The following is a 13328-nucleotide window of genomic DNA, read 5'->3' on the forward strand; positions in this document are numbered from 1 at the left end:
CATGATCAAAATTCAGACACTTGGCAACTAATTCATATTTATGACTCTTGCATTGTCCTAAGATTAGGTGATCAACTTTTATAACCTTAAGATGAACAAAGACAATTCATTTAACAACTGTCTTACTAATTTAATAATGTGTTACTAATTTAATAATAGTGAATCATTAAACAACTGTGGCAAGAAATGTTGTAAAATGTGACAAAACTCACTTAGCAATGGAAATTTTGGGGTCAATTGCAGCCGTAGGTCGATGACCACCTACACTGGATGGATGAATAAGGATACATAAAATTCTATACACACACACACATATACACACACACACCGTCTAGTGGTTATCTAAATTTTGGTTGGTCAGCCAAAAGTCATGGATTTTGTAAGTCATTTGTCTCCAGATGTCCAAGAACCTCAAAACCTAGCATGTTTTTGTTGACTTGGGTGACGATCAACTTTGGATGCTCAATGAACTGTTGTAAGTCAAGGACTACATTTATCACCCAAGAATCTGTTACTAGGATCAAATAGATACTAAAATATCTAAATTCTAAGAATCTGAAACGGTTCTTGGATGTTCTGTTTTTCTGGGGGGGGGTTGTTTTTGTTTTAATTATTATTATTATTATATTGATGGTCTTTGACTGTAATAAAGGTCTGTTTTATTTAGTTTTAAATGTTCACAGCTCAGTTTTAGTATCCTCATAATAGCATTTCTGAATAAAAAAATATTGAGACTTCCAAAGTGTTCATAAAAAAACCCTTCATTTATATATATCTGATATTGTGTTATGGGTAACAATTCTTTCTTTCTTTTTCAAACAATCCTTTTGAAATGGGGGAAATGCTCCGTTCCATTTTGACTTCCACTATCACGTCAAACTTGCAGCTTCACATTGCCATCATGTGAAGTTTTGTGACTTTTTTCCCTTCGCGAGCTGGGGTGGGCGTGGCCTGTGTATGTTTCTAGAAAGACAGTGTTGACTATCAATCACTGACTTGTAACATCAGTTCCAGTTGAGTGAATTCCCATACAGAGATATGCACAAGGCTTTTGAAGAGGTGCAAAGATTTCTGACTCCAGAACAGGGACAAGACTAATCAATTCAGAAGCCGAATGGTAGAAATTAAATGTATGAACTCATATCACCTCTTGGTTTCTGCAATTTTGTTGACATGGCATGTACAATGCTTCTACATTAAAATATATATTTTATGCATAGTACATGTTGTGGTTGGCTCTGGCCCAGCTCCTGCCCCAGGGAATGGGGAGGTGGATGCAGGCGAAAATTCAACATGCCACAGGCCTCTGTTATTGCCGACAGAATCAGTTCAGAGTTTAGTTTCCCTGGACGAAGAAGAAGGTGGGAGTGACTCGGCAGAGGAGGGCTTGGCACACAGCCCAGGCAGTCACTCTCCCTTATCTTCCGTTGATTCAGATAATGACATTTTGGACCTACGCAAGTGCAGAATTATGCGTAGAAGAGACCAAATAAGAACATATTACAGGAAATAAGGGAGGCCACCTGTGTTGGGTGGGGCTCCAGTAATTAGGGCTACTGCTATAAATAGCAGCATGTGTGTTTGGCCGTTGGGGAAGAATATCTGATCGGAGTTCATCAGGAATCTTGTGTTGCTGGACTTTGTTGCTTTTTCACACCTTTGAAACCAAAATAGAGCAACGTGTGTGTGTGTGTCTCACTCCGTTGGAAGAAGAAGGGGTGTGAAGTTTCTTCAAAGCTGCTAGCTAAATACTTAATGACTGCTTAAGGGAAATTGTACAGACTACCTTGTTGTTTTTGGGAAGAGTGCCCTTTGCAATACAAAAAGAGTACTTTGTTTATTTTGAATTTTGTGATAAAGAACATTGTTTTGAATTTTCAAATGTGTGTGTGTCTGAAATTTGTACCCTTGAATTTTCGGGAGGCTCCTATCAGAGAGCCCGGCAGAACAGTACATATATATTTGTATGTTTACAAATGTATATATGTATGTATGTTGGTTTGTACGCATGTTTACAGCAAAAGGTTTGCTAACATAAATTCTTAAATCTGAAAATCTAGGCAGGGCTGCTTCCAGTTTGCAGAGTGGTAGCCATGCACGCCCTTGGACTCCTAATGCAGCTGGGCAGCTAGGTCCAGTATTTACACATTGTTAATAAGTGCACATAAAACCAATCAAATCAAGGCACACTGCCATTTCTTTAACAGCTGTCTGCAAATGGCTTGAAACTTTCTAAAGGCTAATTTGGCGGGATTGTTTCCTCATTTCCTCTTCAACAGAAAAAAAATGCAACCATAACTACTAGATCCAAAACAATGCAGTTCCCCAGGGCATGGAGTAGAGTGAGAAAGTAGGATAAGAGCAGGCTCTTAAATACTTCCATTTCTTGTTGCCCTCAGTGTCACACCATCTGATGGTGGGAATGGGGGAGGAACACTTTTCTTTCAACCTACAAAATGATTTTTGCAGGATAGTGGCTCAGCTGTTACTTAAGGGATTTCCAATGTCTTTGCTATCAGTTATTATAGCCATAAAGCAAATTGGTTGGATGGATAAGCACCGATGTTACTTTATGTTGTATCATTTATTTTCTACTGTGTTTGCCTATTACCCAGAGAATTTTGTGATGGGGGACTAAAAAACAAGCAGAGGAAAAAAGTAAATTAAATTTGGGGTGGGGGGAAACTGGGGGGGGGGAGGAAACAAGTTACCATGAGTTGCTCCTTTTTGTTTTGCTGCCACGACATTATTTAAGTGGCTGGATAAAACTTTTATTTCCTTTCATTATTTTTCTAACTTCCTACTTTTCTTCATTAGCCCTTTCAGTAATTCTAAATAATGTGCATAAAATGCATCTAGTAAAGCAATGGATTTTGCTTTACACACACACACACACACACACACACACACACACACACACACACACACCTTCTTAATTTAAATTATTTTTTGTACTGAGCAACTGGAGGAGTAATCAGAAGATCTGACTTTTTGTTTTTTTACAAAGTGCTTGTAGCAGAAATCACAAATTGATTTTGTGATCAATTTGTTATTTTTTTCTTAGAAACAGAATATTTATAATATTATATTTTGATTTCCCGACACTGACATTTATAAGAATTAAATATAGATTAAGAACATTTTTTATAAAAATAAAGTAGTTTAGAAAATACAGGATATAAATGACAGTACAGTATATGAGACAAGCAAAATATCCAGAGCAGTTACTGCCACCTGCAGATGAAAATGAGGAAGTAAACAGAAATCATGCATAGATGTACATACACAGATAAACATAAACAAAAACACACACAGATACACACAGACACACCCACATTGAAATAGTATAACATAATGGGTTCCTGCAGGCCCCAAGAATTGTACCATGTCTTGAAAACAATACAAAATGTTTAGTGAAAGTTGAGCAGAATTATTTTAAATTTGCACTGTATGTGTATCACATAATTATAAAGCTTGACTTACCTTTCCATCTTTCCAAGGTGTGTTAAATGAGGACCCAAATTGTTGGGAGCAATATGCTGACTGTTTAGAGAGGGCTGTAAAGCACTGTGAAGCTGTATATAAGTCTAAGTGCTGTTGTTATTTCTTTATGTGTTATTTCAGATGTAAGAAAACTTGTTAAGTGGGAATCCAGCACAGATATGTCACCAAATACAGTGGAACCCCGACATAAGAGCTGCTCTACTTAAGAGCAACTCGAGATAAGAGCTGGGAGGGGAGAGATATTTTTGTTCTACTTACAAGCCCAAATTCGAGATACAAGCGCCAAGGAGCTGTCTCCTGAAGCCAAACGCTAACTTCCGCGTTCGGCTTCAGGAGACAGCTGCGAAGCGGCGCGCGTGTTTTAAAAGGTTGCAGCCGGCCTGGGGGGCTCGGGGGGGTGCTTGCAGCTTTCTTTCTTGCTCTTTTTCTTTCTCTCTTTTACCTTCCCTTCCTCTATTTCTTCTTTTCTTTCTCCTTCCCACCTTCTTCCCTCCCTCCCTCCCTTCACTCATTCCTCTCTTACTCTCCCCTTTCATAAGTTTCCTTGCTTCCTTCCTCTGTTCCTGTCCCTTCCCCCTTTCTTTCTTTCTTTCTTTCTTTCTTTCTTTCTTTCTTTCTTTCTTGCTCTTTTTCTTTCTCTCTTTTACCTTCCCTTCCTCTATTTCTTCTTTTCTTTCTCCTTCCCACCTTCTTCCCTCCCTCCCTCCCTTCACTCATTCCTCTCTTATTCTCCCCTTTCATAAGTTTCCTTGCTTCCTTCCTCTGTTCCTGTCCCTTCCCTCTTTCCTTCCTTCCTTCCCACCCTCCGTCCATTCATTCACCCATTCCTCTCTTGATCGCTTAAAGCCGGTCCCTGGTGCAAAAAGGGTTGGGGACCTCTGTCCTACAGGATTGGGTGGCAGAGAAGTTGAACATATGTAAATTTAAAAGTTTAAGAAAGTTTACAAGTTAAGTGAAAGAAACTTCATTATTCATTTATATGTACATGTACATTTCTTCATTAAAAACATGTCTTTCTGCATAATTTAGACTAACTTTGTGAGTTTTTTGAGGGCTGGAACCAATTAAAATTATTTACATTAATTCCTATGGGGAAAAGTCGTTCGAGATAAGAGCTGCTCGACTTAAGAGCCCAGGTCCGGAACGAATTAAACTCGTATCTCGAGGTACCACTGTACAATCTAAACTATGTTGTTATTTAAGAGGTATAACAAGCAGGAAGAGGGAGATTGTGATCCCGCTTTATAGACCGCTGGTGAGACCACATTTGGAATACTGTGTTCAGTTCTGGAGACCTCACCTACAAAAAGATATTGACAAAATTGAACGAGTCCAAAGATGGGCTACAAAAATGATGGAAGGTTTTAAGCTTAAAACTTATCAGGAAAGACTTAATGAACTCAACCTGAATAGTCTGGAGGACAGAAGGGAAAGAGGGGGCATGATCGAAACATTTAAATATGTTAAAGGTTTAAATAAGGTTCAGAAGGGAAGTGTTTTTAATAGGAAAGTGAACACAAGAACAAGGGAGCACAATCTGAGGTTATTTGGAGGAAAGATCAGAAGCAACATGATAAAATATTATTTCGCTGAAAGAGTAGTAGAAGCTTGGAACAAACTTCCAGCAGACGTAGTTGGTAAATCCACAGTAACTGAATTTAAACATGCCTGGGATAAACATATATCCATCCTAAGATAAAATACAGGAAATAGTATAAGGGCAGACTAGATGGACCATGGGGTCTTCTATGCCATCAATCTTCTATGTTTCTATGTTTCTAAGAGCCATTGGCTTTGAAATAATGAACAGTAAGAACCTTTGCCACAGTGGCTTTATGTGCATGATAATTGTAACATATAAACAAGATTTAAACACAGGAATTCCACAAATGTTAACTTACAGAATTCATCCAGGAAATATGGGTGGCATATCTTCAGGAATGAAATTTTATCTGGGTATGTTTCACCACAATCACTGTGTGTCATTAACAGGAAAGCCTGCAAAATAAGTTATCTGCAGGTAGTTCCCAATTTGCATCACAACTAAGCCCAAAATTTCCATTTTTAAGCAAGACAGTTGTTAAGTGAGTTTTGCCCCATTTCACCACTTTTCTTGCTATTGTTAAGTGAACCACCACAGTTGTTAATAACACTATGGTTAAATGAATCTGACTTCCCCATTGACTGTTTGTCAGAAGGTCGCAAAAGATAATCACACGAACCCTGGCATTGCAACTGACATAAATACAAGCCAGTTGCCAAGCCTTTGAATTTTGTTCACGTGACCAAGGGGATGTTGCAATGATCGTAGGTGTGACAAATGGTCATAATTCCATTTTTTTTCAATGCCTTTGTAACTTTCAGTATTTACTAAAGAAATGGTATATCGAATTCTATCTTTATGGCATTGCAGCAAATGCTGTTATGTCCAAATGAAATACACATACATATCTGCTTATTTTTAGGCAATCCAAAGTGCACCAGGTGTTTGTGTGTGACTGTGCAAATTTTAGAAGAATACCAAAAATGGAAAAAAAAAAAAGAGAGTAATTTTCCAATGATGGAGAAACAAATGCTGGTATATACAGGGAGGGAAAATGGGAGGGAGAGAGAGAGAAATAAGAGAGAGACAGAGACTGAAAAGCATCTGCTTGCACCATTTATTTGTTTTCCCAATATTGATAGTCCCATTACTTTGCTGAAAAGCCATTTTAAGTGGGCTGATTTTGAATCTGTACTACAGATCATTTCTGAAGACTTGCTTGCTACCGCAATTACTTTTTCTAACAAACTAAATCACAGCTTAAAGAAATATGTCTGCTTATAATTATATGTTTATTATTTCAGTTATGTGCCATTCAATTTTTCGATATTTCAAAGATAAGGTTTTTTAAAAAAACAAAATCTACAGCACTTCCCATGAGCATATTTTGTCTCTAAACTGATTTTCTTAAAAAGCAGACAGGAATTTCTTTAAGAAGTTGTATGTGTAGAGATCTTATTTAAGAATTAAGATTAGGAATTAAGTCTAGAGACTTCCAGTGGTGAAGTCATCGCACTGCCGGGAAAAAGAACATGGCTCTGTTCTTAAACTCCAATTGTTCTTGACAGAAAGCTTTTAAAAGTATTGATGTTTCTGGAGGAAACATTGACAGAGAAGGGGAACTTTGAAGGACCTCGGGAGTGAAACGCAATCTTCCTGAAACTCTTCCCCTGGGGTCCGCCAAACGACATTGTTTGGTCGACGGGACCCAGAGAAGGCCAACTGAGATTTGTGCGGTAGAAGGTGGTTCGGATGTATTCTGACCCAATGATTAATATCTTGAACAAAAAGATCATCAATATAAAGTTTATTAGCAGTTCGAAAGAAGCTGGATGAGGATAGCAAAGTCCTCAAAGACCTGCTGGAGAGCAATAATGATAACTGATAACTGAGAATAAAACTTCTGTGGACAGTTCCTATTATATGAGGTCAAAAGTTTGTGATCACTCCAGATAGAGCAAATCAGATACTAACAATATTTTAGGATGGATCGAAGGACTGAAGCACTGAAGAAGAGTTGACAATGGAATGGGATCAAGAGGACTACAGCCTAATAATAAGAAAGATAGAGGAAACTTTCCATCTCTCCTGTTCGTCGGCATTAAAAAAACCATCTACTGATCAAAATTGGGTATAACCATAAACTGAGTAAAAGGGATGATGCAAGGGTCACCAGAAAAGAAGACTGTACAATAAAGAACTGGACTTTGAATCTTAAAAGGTGGAATATAAGATTACATTATTATCATATCATAATATATTATTAAGAATAGTAATAATTACCATGTTTTCCCCAAAATAAGACATTTTGACCCCCTCAAATGCCCTTGGCCTTATTATTGGAGGGCCGCCAGTATGAGGCAGGGAGAGGCTAGAGGTCCCTTGTTCACTTCCCATAATTCACCAGCAGCTGATTAACGGGTGCTGCTCAGACCATGGCTACTTTTGCAGCCAATTGCAGCTGCAAAAAAAGCCAGAGGCCAAGTAATGCACCCATATGCCTCGCACCCACCTCACCTCAATGTTCCCTCTAATTTTTTTTCAGTGTGGGCAGAAAAGTATAGTGTCTGAGCAGCATTTTTAATGCCTGAGCACAGATGTCACCCAAGACAACTTGTTGCGTAATTATTTGGGGATCGGTGCTGGGGCAGAATAGGGTCCCTTCCCACTATGTTATTCTGTTATTTTATATTTCAATTAATATCATTATCAACTTATAAATCCAGATAGGCCATCATGCCTACTCCTCCTTCTTATAAATTCTTCTTAAAAGAAACAAAAAAACCTTATACAATTTTTTCCTAATTAGGAAAAATAATTCCCTTCTTTTTTATTAAAAGAAATTAATAATAAAACAAAACCAAAATCTATTACTATTAAAACTAAAACAACCAGCAAAACCAAAAACACAACCATTAATAAATCCATGCTTTAAAATCTTCATTTCTTAAATATTTATATAGTAATCTTATAATACTATGAAAATCTATCTGAACACCAATGCATCAATTAATATATTTCCATATTTACTTTTCTATAATTTCATTCAATATTTCCAAACTCAATTAATTTTCAGGCACTTAGCATTTACTATTATTAACTTTCATCAATCTTCTACATTTCCAAATATATTTTAAATTCCTAATGCAGTCATAAAATCATACAGTACGTATCATAAACCCCTTATTTATCATATGTATCTTCCATTAATTTTACCTATGTAATTCTATATACTGTAGTTCTAAAATTCTAATCAAATTTTACAAAGTAATACATCCTAATATTAAACAACACCTACATATATCTTTTACCGTCACTCCGTAGTCAATCTATATTTAATCAATCATCCCTCCTCAAATTTCTACCACTGTCTCATTTCTGGGTACCTCTCCTGTCTCTCCCCCTTTTCTCTCTCATTTGTTTCTCATTTCTCCCTCTTCCCTTTTTCTCTCATTTCTTCCCACTATCACTTTTCCTCTTTTTCCATTCCTGTCTCCTCCCCCACTTGTGTGTGCGTGTGCGAACTCTTGAACCATTTCCAAAAACAGGTGAGGGCTGGAGGTTTTTTCCTCTCTTATTATTGGGGTGCTTTTTACCATATGCTTTAAATCAAGAGTCACTTCTCTCTCTCTCTCTTTTGTTTCTCTTTCCTCTCATTCTCTGCCTCAATCATTTTCTCATTTCTCTTTTTTTCTCCCCTTTTTTCTCTCATTTCTCTCTTTCCTCCTCTCCTTTTCTCTCGCTTTCTTTCTTTCTCTTTCTCTCTCTTGCTTTCTGTCTCTTGCTTTTTCTCTATTTCTCTCTTGCTATCTCTTTCTCTCTTCTCCCCTCTTGCTCTCTCTCTCTTGCTTTCTCTTTCTTTTGTTCTCTCTCTCTCTTCCTTTCTTCTCTCTCCCTCTCTCCGTCGGTGGTGGGCACCCGCACTGCCTCTCTCACCTGCTTCTGAGGCGGCACCGACCCAGAGGCAGAAGTAGAGCACGCCCAGTCGCTGCATTGGTGACACCGGGCGAATGCCGGGTCAAGAAAAGGAAAGGATTTAGGGGTAATGATTTCTGACAGTCTCAAAATGGGTGAACAGTGCAGTCAGGCGGTAGGGAAAGCAAGTAGGATGCTTGGCTGCATAGCTAGAGGTATAACAAGCAGGAAGAGGGAGATTATGATCCCGCTATATAGAATGCTGCTGAGACCACATTTGGAATACTGTGTTCAGTTCTGGAGACCTCACCTACAAAAAGATATTGACAAAATTGAACGGGTCCAAAGATGGGCTACAAGAATGGTGGAAAGTCTTAAGCATAAAACGTATCAGGAAAGACTTAATGAACTCAATCTGTATAGTCTGGAGGACAGAAGGAAAAGGGGGGACATGATCGAAACATTTAAATATATTAAAGGGTTAAATAAGGTCCAGGAGGGAAGTGTTTTTAATAGGAAAGTGAACACAAGAACAAGGGGACACAATCTGAAGTTAGTTGGGGGAAAGATCAAAAGCAACATGAGAAAATATTATTTTACTGAAAGAGTAGTAGATCCTTGGAACAAACTTCCAGCAGACGTGGTAGATAAATCCACAGTAACTGAATTTAAACATGCCTGGGATAAACATATATCCATCCTAAGATAAAATACAGAAAATAGTATAAGGGCAGACTAGATGGACCATGAGGTCTTTTTCTGCCGTCAGACTTCTATGTTTCTATGTTTCTAAGATGGAGTTATCTCTCTTCGCCGGGCCAGCTGCTGCTGGGAAGGAGAGGATAGGGTTTTCCGCCCCAGCACAAATGCTGCTCCGCCTGCCCACCTCCAAGCACAGCACAGCGGATGTGTTAATTCTATCGCCGGTGGCCGGAAAAACTTGGAATCTGTGAAGAAGGAAGGTCAGCTTCTGGTCTTCGGAGAGGGGCAGCATACAAATCTAATAAATTATTATTATTATTATTATTATTATTATTATTATTATATTATTATTAATAATAATAATATTATTATTAATATTAATATTTTGGTCTTCGCACCCTCAGCAAAATGTTGCGAGACCGGAAACTGAGCTTCCTTCTTTGTGGCTTCCAAGTTTTTCCGGCCACCAGCGATAGAATCTGCCGGGGGAAAAGAGGTTTGAGACCTCTGTGCTAGAATTGGAATGTCCTGCACATAGGTCTCAAATCTAGTGCGCTATAGCGCATAGCGCAGCTTAGAGAGAACGCTGCCTGCGGTGACAGTCACAGCAGGCAATTCCATCCACAGAATAGCTCCTTCATGAGTGCCACTCCAGCTGGCACCTCCAGCAAGCGCAGCCACTTTTGCTATCGATTGTGGCCACAAAAGCAGCAGGCCAAGTGGTGCACCCCGTGCACTGGTCTTGATACTGTAGCAGCAGCCTGAACTTCGCTCCTGAAAGCCTGCGGTCCAATTCTGTGCTTGAGCTCCGCTAGAGCTTGGTTCTGGGAGAGATTCTTAGAGAGCCGATGGGGGAAAGCTGATTGTTTTCCCTTTATCTTCTCTCCCAAAAGCACTTCTCAGATTCAGCCACTTCTGCAGCAGAAAACTCGTGCCTCATTCGCCTTCCAAAGGGCAATGTAGCAGCCACTATCCACACTTTTTTTACTTCTTATTTTGTCCCGACCCATGTGGTCCACTAACATACTGGGCCACGTGAGTTGGGACAAAATAACTGTTAAAAAAATGTGGATAGCAGCTGCTACAGTACCCTTTGGAAGGCCGCGCATGGACGCACTGCTTGGCCTCCTGCTGTTTTTGTGGCCACAATTGATGGCAAGCCACACTTGCTGGAGTTGCAGCTGGAGTGGCAACCATCAGGCAGTTGTTCTGTGGGTGGAATTGCCTACTGTGACTGTTACCACAGGTAAGGAGGGCATGAAGCATGTCGGGTATGTCACTTTAGCCTCTGGCTTCTTTTACAGCTGCAATTGCCTGCAAAAGCAGCCATAAGTGCTGGAGGCAGCAGCCTGAACAGTACCAATGAAACTGCTGTTTCGTGAATGGTGGTTGGAGCAGCTAAGAAGCCGAGATAACGGGGGGGGGGGGGGGGGGGGGAGAGGGGATGAATCCTGTGCTGGCCATGCCCATCCCTCCATTTGGCTTGAGCCTTGACCTTATATTCAGGACATGTCCTATAATCAGGGAAACACAGTAGTATAAATTAATTTATATTTCATTAAATTAGTAGCTTAAAATAAGGTAATTCTGATGAAATCGAAATAACAATATTTGAATACTGAAAAATATAAAATTGTGAATGATAAATTGTTAAAAATACTTGAAGTTTCCCCTCCCTTTGAATAGTAAGTAGAGATTTGAAAAGAGTAATTTAATTTATAATAGATAGACATACTGATAGTGTAATTATTATAGTACTACTTGAATTACTTGAATGTTTAATGTTAAAGTATATAACTGAAATATGAACTTTGTGAACTGTAAGTTAATATAAACTCAAAAGAAGAAATCTACTTTAGAATACCTAGCTATATTTATCCTATTTGATAATTACATTAAAAGCTCTGCAACATAAGAGAGAAAGAGGGGAATCGGTTTGCTCAATTGGGAGACCTATTACTACACAGCAGCTCTCACTTGGATTGAAGATTGGATATTACTTAAAAAGAATTCTGACATTGCAAGGGTATGCTGGCATGCCTTTCTGTGGGATAGTAAAAGAAAGATCCATAAGTATTTCCAAAGACATCTAATTAGATTCATTTATACAAATATGGCAAACGATTAAAAGAAACTACTACAATAAAACTACCTGGTTCTCGATAATGGAAGCATTATTAAATTTATTGGACGTGGATAAAATTAAGAGATATTAAAGGAACAGGGATAATTAAAAGCAAGAGCAGAATAAGGAGCAAGGCATAGAACTTGACTGGTGGCCATACCTACAGATAAAATCTGTAGGGTACCACAAAAAAGATGCAGAACAATACGGATTCCAGAAAGTAGAAAATGAACTAGATAAAATTGTATTAGGACAAGAGGACAAAATGATCTTAAAATTCTATAATTATTTATTGAGTTATAAGATGGAAGGTTGTAAAAGAAGTGATGATAAAATGGGCTCAAAACTTCAGGAATAACATAGAATTGTGGGAGGTTTGCCGTTACAAAATGACAAAATCCATTGCATATAAAGAAAAAAATCTATAAAATGTTCTATAGATGGCATCTTCCACCAAGAAGGATTGCAAAAAAGTATTCCAATGCATCACCAGAATGTTGGAAGTGCAAACATAATACAGGAACATACTACCATATGTGGTGCTCTTGTTCCAAAGCAAAACAATACTGTCAAAGGATAAAGAAATGGATTGAATAAATAACAAAAGAACATAGAGAAATTAAATCAGAATAATCTTTGTTTGGGATATTCACAGGTACGTAATCAGAATAAAAAGACGCCATATCTAATTTTACATATTATCATAGAAGCAAGAAAATATTCACACAGAATTGCAAGAACGATAACATACCAAGTGAAGATTGTGTGATCCAAAAAATATTAAAGAGTGTGCAGTGATGGATAGGCTTAATAAAACAATGAATGATGAAGAATCAGAATATTATAAGATATGGATGACTGGTATAAATGGTTAAATAACAGATCGACAAGTTAGAAATGACTAATAGATAGAATGTAGTAAGGAAATTAATATTTTTTACTAATATGTCAGTTTTACAATAGTGCTGTTTTAATATAAGGCTATTTCATTTTTAGATGAAAATTTCATCTAAATCTTGTAAAATTGACATTAGTAAAAATATTGTTTGTTATAAGTAAGAATGGATTTACATGTTTAGATGTTTATATTATATGTACTGTATATGTCATGTTTATTATAGGTTGAAAAGAGGGACAAATGAATAACAAATGGAAGTAAATGAATATGATAGCTGTCTTTTTTAACAAAAAATGTTTAATAAAATTATTAAAAATAAGAATTAAGTCTGGAAAAAATGAAAATGTGTTAAACTCTATTCTTACCATTGTTAAACACTAACCCATCTCTACTGAATATGATTCTTGGCGATGTACAAAGATATAGGCAAAGTATAGTTTAAAAAAAACGATACTATTGCTTCAATGTAGTTTTTATATGCATTGCACCAGAATTTGCTTTTAGTGTATTGTGTGAGCTACATTTGGAAATATTGCATTACAATATTTATACAAAATACAAAATAATGTACGGTTTTTGAAAATTGACCAATTGATTAATTCAGATCAATATTTCTTAACCTAAGCAACTTTATGATTCCC

The sequence above is a fragment of the Erythrolamprus reginae genome, chromosome Z (genome assembly GCF_031021105.1).
Source record: "Erythrolamprus reginae isolate rEryReg1 chromosome Z, rEryReg1.hap1, whole genome shotgun sequence".
NCBI classification, from domain to species: domain Eukaryota; kingdom Metazoa; phylum Chordata; class Lepidosauria; order Squamata; family Dipsadidae; genus Erythrolamprus; species Erythrolamprus reginae.